We start from the raw sequence: 8,328 nt of genomic DNA, 5'->3' as shown, positions 1-8,328 counted from the left end.
AGCTGCTCTATCTGATCAATTTTAGCTGCCATGTATAGCAATAATAATATAATATGCTAATCACTCAGAGTTAACTATAAATTTGATCAAACAATAAAACATAATGAAAACGTTCTGTTAGATATACACATATCTCTGTCATCTAAGCTTTGCCTAAATGCAGATCTCCTGTAATATGTGATATTCTCTTGTATATGCTGTATTATATCCCATTTATTTATTGACTGTAAATAGATCTGTACTATTATTGTTTCTTTCTTCCTCTGTAAGGCTCAGGCTGTTCTGGAGTAATAAAAAAAAGATTGATTAATGAGAGGATGGGATGATGGAGATTTGTTCTGTAATTTCACTCCTGGAATCTGTATATTGTTATTTGGTTTTTAGGAGCATTAGCAACTAAGGCCATATTGCTCCGGGGATATGCGGTGGTCATTCCCTGACCTTTCCGCATCCTCCGTATTTGGTGGTAAAGGGCTCGAATCCCGGTCTAATCAAGAAGCGTGTGCTACGCACTGCTGCTCCTGCCTACCTGGTTACGAATCTGTTTTATTTGGATTTAAGGGATAATTGATTGTCACAGGAAAGGGGATAAGGAACCATTCCAGATTACCTATCCAGTGTGCATTGTCATATGGAGCAACCGTTATCCTACTGGAAATAACTATATCCAGATGGACAACCAAGAGTCTAAATGGATGCCTCTGTTCAATAAAATGCTCCAGTCGGTTGTTGCTTTCAAATGCTGATCCACTGGTATCAGGGGAATCTAAATTATGCCACGTAAATAGTCTCCACACCTCATCAGCCAACAGCGTTGAAGGTGGACACACTTTGTCCATTAATTTACGTTGCTCTCCCCATACACTATACCTGCCGTCAACATGGAACAGTCCGATCAGGATTGATCGGACGATTTAACCTTTTTCACACTTTTTTTGCGCCCAGTGTCTGTATTTCTGTATCCTCAGGTGCATGTTTTAGCTGTCAAGAGGGAAAACTAGGCGAGACCGTCTGTTGCTATACCCCATGGTTGCGAGACCGTCTGTTGCTATACCCCAACCATGGGGTATAGCAACAACATTACGCATTACTCCTTCCGACATACTTCTTTGCACGTGGCTGTTGCACTGCTATGCCATTTAGCCGATTCTGTCAGATTGCAGGATTCGTTTCTTTCCTTGTTGGCTTCTCATATCAATAATCTGCTGTCACGAGACTGCTATTGGTTAGATGTTTTTTGGTTGTTTGATTGTTCTCGGTGCACTTTAGACACTGTTGCGGACCAACCCCGCAGGGCAACAATGTCTCGATATTTCACTATGATAGTTTCATTTATGACAGTGAACAGTGGCACATCTGGCGCCAACTACCATATCACTCAAAGTCAATTTGTTTGTGCTGTTGCCTCATTCTTTTGTACAACGACACACACACACACACACACACACGGAAAGAGCTATAAAGAAAACGAAGAACACGCTTACCTCAAACAGTAGCACAATACAAGGAAATATATAATGCAATCCAGAGAGAATACACAAACAAAAGTTATTATGCCAAAGTTTCTGGCGTACCCTGGAGGAGACGGAAGGCAATAAAAACCGTTGGGGTTTAGTTCAAAAGCATAGAAGGAATAAAGTAGGGTCCACGAATATCATAAATTCTATCCGTTCTGAGGGCTCCTCGGAGACGCTTTCTTGGGAAGAGACAATGAATAAGATTCTAGATGGAATAATCTACGCAGACAACCCATCCTGATCTTGACACTGAAGTACGTAGAAATGTCATCATAAATCCTTCACTGCATTAGCCATAAATAAAATCAAAAATGAGAAAACTCCCGGACTGGACCGCAACGAAGGCGAGTGCTTCAAGCACCTTCGGTCTACTCATCCGATGTTTTAGTACAACTATTCAACACTTGCCTTAATGAAGACTCCTTTTCTTCAAAAACACCCCAAACTCAGGCTTTTACCGTAAGTTCCAAATTGTCCCACTGGTACAGCCAAAGCTTGCCGTCCAATTGCTCTATTACCAATATTAGGAAAATTATTTCAGAGATTACTTCTCATCCGTCTCTCTCCAGTCTGTGAAACCAAAGGACTCGCATCTCCACTTCAGTTTGGTTTCAAGCTGGGATGCTGAACTATTGATGCACTGCTGAAGACCACCCAGCTAGCAGATAATTCTGATGCCCCTTACGTACTTAGGCTTTTTATAGATTTTAAGGAGGATTTTGAAGCCGTCTGGTGGCCAGGGATCCTGCGGCGAGCCAGAGTATCTGGCTGCTCCTTCAAATCATCAAATTTCTTGCAGACTACTTCTCTAGAAGAAAAGTTACTATCAAAAAAATATTTCATAGTATCACTCGCTGCTCCCAGGGCTCTGTTCTGCTGTCATCTGTTTGTAATACGATTCTGGATGAATGGCTCTTGCCCCACACGATACAGTTCTCATTTGCAGATGACCTGGTTATCCTTGTGGAGGGCCATACTCGTGCTGCTATTGAGAGAGAGAGATTTCCAGGCTATTTTGGGCTCTCAGCCCTAAATAAGCTGGAAATCTCTACAGATAAATTTAGAACCCTACTTCTTAAAGGACGTCTTGTTGACATCAACAGACTACCAACTATTAGTTATAAAGGACAAGCACTCAATAATCAACGTTCATTCAAATATGTAGGTGTTATCCCAGATGATCGCAGAACTTTCATGCCACATATGACGTCCATGAAAGAGAAGGCCAAAAATTACATCAGTATGCTTTCTCGCTTCAAAGACTGGGGTCTTAAGGGATGTGAGTTCCAGCTTCTTTATTCAGCTGGATTTGTACCGAGCGTAACATACGGTGCTGCCGTATGGTTCCGTCCTTTGTACCTCATCAGCACTAGGAACATAATCCTGCAGATACAAGAGTTGACTTATTAAAAATGAGTCGGGCATGTAGAACGACGTCAACAGCCGCACTATAAGTATTGGAAGACTGTATTTCCCTTGACCTTCAAAAGGCCTTCACATGGCTTTCCTATGCTATCAGAGAGAACAAAGAAGGTGAGTTCCTCGGGATAAAAACTCTTGTCGATGCAGATCCATAGCAAGAACTCCAGCGTACTTGGCAGGGAATTGTCTCCATCTAGCAAGCAAATACGTTGGAATAATTCAACCAAAGGCAGTACTATCAAGCTATTTCTACCTAGTGTCTCCAACCTCAACAAACAGTGACTTGACTGGTGCTTCCCTAATGTACATAATACCTTTCTTCTTACAGGACACGGGTTATTCAAAAGGCGACTTCAGGACTTTGGACTTATAAATGTTGTCAATTGTGAATGCGGAGAACTGGATGACTGGCACCATGTAATACACTCGTGTAACATCTACCTGGTGGACCTACGTAATCAACTGCTACTGGATCTAAATTTGACAACACTCAGTCCGGAAATCAAACTGTCAGAATCAAAAGAAGCGTTTTTGGCATTCAGTAGGTATAACCATGAAGTCTTTAAGAGGCGCTAGTATCATCTCTCCACGTCTGATCCTATAAATGAGACCTCGAGACCAAACGTAGCTGAAACTGCTAAACCACTCCCCGTATTTGTTCTTCCCTCATCACTGGCAACAACCAGAATTGAATTAACACCCAACTTGACATCCTCCTCTCAGGAATGACGGCACTGATCTGAGAGCTATCATACTCACTTCTTCCAACTATCCAGGGATTACCCTGGCGGTATTTGAAGCCTCTTCTGACGGTCAACGTCTGTTTTGCTCTGCTGCACTACCCTGATCATTTCATCACACAAGTCTCCAGCACTAGTGAATCAACTCTTCCATAGTCAAATTCAACCGATACCCCAACTTTCTAGATGACTCCTCGCAGCAGGCAGAAATTCTACTCACGCTTTTGCACTTCCTCTTTCCTTCCCCACCCCACGCCTTTCTCTAGGGATATCCCAACTTGCACTAAATATTTTCCTCTCTGTTTTCGTATTGGTGTCTTCCGCTTTGTTGCCTCCATATGCCATCCCTGCCTTCATCTTTTCTGTAAAACACTCCTTTCTGTTGGTGCTCCCTTCACTTTCGCTATTCACTATTGGAAGAGCGCAGGCAGCCCGACAGGCGTTTTTCTACTGTCCCTGGTCGGGCTCCCCGTGCCGTGGACGGATCCTGGGAGGTCCTTTCCTGGTGATCGTGCCTCCCGGTGACTAAGAGATCCGAGAACAACATAAACAGCAGAATACCCACATAACCCGCACTACCCATGCCAAATGGCTTTGCAAAGTTATGCGTCATCGCAGAGTACTTAAAGCGGATTCGTGGGAAACCACAGGAACCGCCTAACACACACACACACACACACACACACACACACACACACACACACACACACACACACACACACACACACACACACACACACACACACACACACACAGTATTTGACTATTAATAATTTTATACTGTATTTGATTATAGTGGAGATAATCAACGTCCTGCTACATGAGCTCGAAACAACCAAACCGAACAGTAAATATATGCAACAATACACTAACACTTCGTAGTCTTATTATAGTTTTTTTTTTTTTTTTGATGTGAAAACAACTTTGGCGGCACCTACGAAATTTCGGACTGAAGTAAAACCAATCAGTCACGAACATGTGAAACGGAAATGACGCAATTACGTCACTTCCTAAATGACTCTATGTAGTCACTAAAGTTGATTCGGTAGAGTAAGCAGCGGGAGTGAGCACAAACGTTACATCGTTTATACTAAATATTTCGTGTCGCATTTTCGTTACTATTCGGTAACGAAAACGCGAGACGAAATTTAGGAAGTATGCAAGACGTCACTTAGAAAGTGAACTTTTGCTGACGCCTGCTACTTCCTAAATGACGTTAATGACGCTAACTCAGTCACTAACGTTGATTCGGTAGAGTAAGTATCGGGCGTGAGCATAAAACGTTACATCGTTCCTAACTTCGGTTAGGAACGATGATTGCTGTTCAATTTTAAAACGGTTCTGATTTTCGTCAAAGATATTTTCACATAAAACATATTTCGTGCGTAAAGGTACGTGCACACGCGATATTTTTATTATTTTTTTTTAAACAAGAACTTTTTTGGCTATATTGTGCCCTTTCCATTTGCCCTGTGTTCTACAAAATCATTGGGTGTTGCTGATGGTTGTTATTGGGACTGAGAAGCTACTGTGGCCATTTATTCCTACCAGATCATATTTCATGCAATTTTTCTATATTAAATCGGTTAGATATACTGCCTTTAGAAATAAGAAGGTTCAGGTAAATTTGCACCGTTCCAACGATATGCATAAGTGTAATAAGTTCTTGTAATTAGGATATCGAGCTGAAAATGTTCTGCGTTCCATCCGATGAAGTGCATAGTCCAGTAGGATGTGTTCCACTGTGAAATCAATATTACATGTAGTGCACCGCGAGGCAGTTTTACCTGTAAGTAGCGATTTAAGGTATGCGTGTCCTATACGTAGTCTAGCTGATATCACTTCTTCGTGTCCACTTCGCCCAGAGTTGGAATGAAACGACGATGTTTTTTGATCTTCATTTTTTTATTTAACACACGTTCATTCCATATATTTTGCCATTATAATCTACACATCTCTCGTATGTGGGTTGTGTAGTCTTGATGGTACTTTCACGGTTGTCTCTCTGATTCCATAGGATGTTTTGAAGCTTGATCTGCTTTCTTATTGCCTGGTATCTCAGAGAGTTCTTGTGTAGTGGTTTTTCCTGACGCTTAACAAGTTTATTTTTAATTTCGCTCAGCTACTAGTTCAAAATTTAGACTTTAAAATTTGTATTATATTTGGCGATTTAATTTTATTAGTTTTAAATAAGTAAATAGTTAGCAACAATTTGAAGTAAATAGTTCTTTAGCCCGTTCTTTGTACCCCATAATACTTCTCAGTTTTAGCTCTTTGAAGGAAAAAAAAACAAGTAATAATATCTATTTAATCATTGAGCAATACGTTGGCATAGTTCTTGTATATCGTTCCTCAACGATTCCCATAAACAATACAAATAACAAGAACACGTTTTTAATATATTTTAATGGAACTCAGCCAACTTTTCCTTTTGTTACGCATCTGCTACGTGAAATTACTGCAATAAGTCAAGAGTTAAAGCTGTAGCAAAGACAACTGCAGGTTCAACCAGGCTTCAAATGAAGGTCAGTATCAGAATTGCACCACTGTTCGTTTGTTTGTGGAACGGCGCATCAGCAGTCGCCATACTGTGTAAAGTTGACACTGATTAGAAATGTGTTAAAAATCTGTTCTATATTTCAAATACTAATGATGGTTATAAATGACAATTCGTTTCTGACAAGAAAATACTTTTTCAGCTTTAGTTTAGTTGTTTTTGTTGTATTTGGGGATTTTGGCACAAGGGGCCCTCTTGGGTTTTATTCTGCCTGTTCATGATTATTGGAGACATTCAAGAGAATATGTTTTATTTTTAGCTGCGACTGGCAAAAGGAATGTTGAGGAGGGTTGAGTTAGATAGGAATGAGTCTTCTCGGAATCACTTCTCGCCTGCTTCTACTGAGAATAGATACCCAGCTGTGGCTTTTTTTTTTTTTTTTTTTTTTATCTGTAGCAGTTTATTATTGATTTGAGTTTGCCGGAATTGAGCTCATTGTTTCCTACATGTTGTTTTAATAATGTATTTGTATTCAGTGTTGGGTACTTTCAGTTGACAGAAATATCAGTGGCGGGATGTTTAGCAGCGTCATCCGCACGTTCATAACCTGGGCTGCTGACATGACCAGGGATCCAGCAGAATGTGACTTTCTGGTTGGCTGTTTGTTAGTGACATAATTTAGATCAACTTTCCTTAAGAATGGGATGAGAGGGAGAAAAAGTATATTGAATGGCTGTGATTGCACTTAAAGAGTCTGTATATATTAGAGATTGCATGATATGGTGGATGTTTATGTTATCTAGAGCTACTTTTATTGCGTACAACTCTGGGGTATAGATACTGCATTCAGTAGGAAGAGACACATCCACTGAGAAGGTGGAAGAAACTGCTGCAGCACCTACAGCTGAATCTGTTTTGGAGCTATCACTATAGATATGTACTTTCTCTGAGTTTTCCAAGGAATCTGCTTTATGTAGCTGCTGAAAGTTTGTGTTTGCTAGGAAGGATTTTCTCCATCTTATAAAGAAATTGTTGCAAAGAGATGAAATACTCTCCATCGCTCCATGTTGTTATTGGTGCAGTCAGAGAAGGAACTCCAGTCTACTACAAGAAAATAAGCCCAACAAAGGCTACTCTGAGTAATGCTCAATGAGTAATACTTGATGTAAGGCAGCTGAGCCACATGATTGCTATATATTGTTGCCCAGGCCCTTTCTTGGTATTAATGCTACTCTAGCTCCAACAACAAGCACCTCCTGCTGAAAACCTAGATTGCAAATACCTGGAAAGCTGCAAAATTTTCTTTCATCGAGTACTCTGTATTGATCATCTCAAGTTTCACTGAATCAGTGAAACTTGAGATGATTTGGCCTGTTCGTGCTAGCCCCTCTAAATAATTAGTGATTGTTTATCAGCTTTCAAAGCTTGTGCCTGCAACACGAAGAATTGCATACCAAGAAACCGCTTTGCAGTAATCTAAAGGTCGACAAGGGAAACAGTTGTTTTGAAGATGCCGTGTTGTAGGAACTGTTTACTCCTTGGAAATGTAATTTCAATATGATGTAGGCGGAGGATCAACTCAGGCAGCAAGGATAATTCAAGAATATGTTGTAGGAGCTTTTAGCTGCGTGGTGGAATTTGTTTTCAATATGACGTTGTAAGGATCATAGTCAACTCCTACTGAAGAGGATGTTAGTTTTCACCTTTCCAAGGATACAGCGAAGTAGTATCGTACATCGTGCTGAAAAAGAAGTTAATTTTACATGAGTGTCATCTGCGATTAAATCAGTTCTTCCGTTTTGCTTGTCGCATATTGGAGTCTGCGCGGTAGCACAGTAGTATCGTCACCGTCCTTCCGCACTTGGCGCAAAAGGCTCGGATTCGAATCCCATCGATGACGCGAGGAACTTTTATGGGCTTTTTTCATTCAGTGGCTGAGTTAGTCGGTCTCAGTCGTAGATAGCAAGATTTCTCCCCCCCCCTAGAAACTGGGGATTTTCGTCCAGCAAAACAGGCAGATCGACCAGAGAACACACGCAATTTACAGACACAATACACATGGGTATATGAATTGACTTTCCGGGTGACCCTAATGTAATAGTTTTTTTTTTTTTTTTGCTGCATATTGGACTCTGAAATTTTGAATAACCAG

This window comes from Mastigoproctus giganteus, chromosome 12 (genome assembly GCF_048544385.1).
Source record: "Mastigoproctus giganteus isolate SK-2022 chromosome 12, ASM4854438v1, whole genome shotgun sequence".
Classification (NCBI taxonomy): Eukaryota; Metazoa; Arthropoda; class Arachnida; order Uropygi; family Thelyphonidae; genus Mastigoproctus; species Mastigoproctus giganteus.
The sequence above is the reverse complement of the archived record's forward strand: the minus strand, read 5'-3'. Positions refer to the sequence as shown.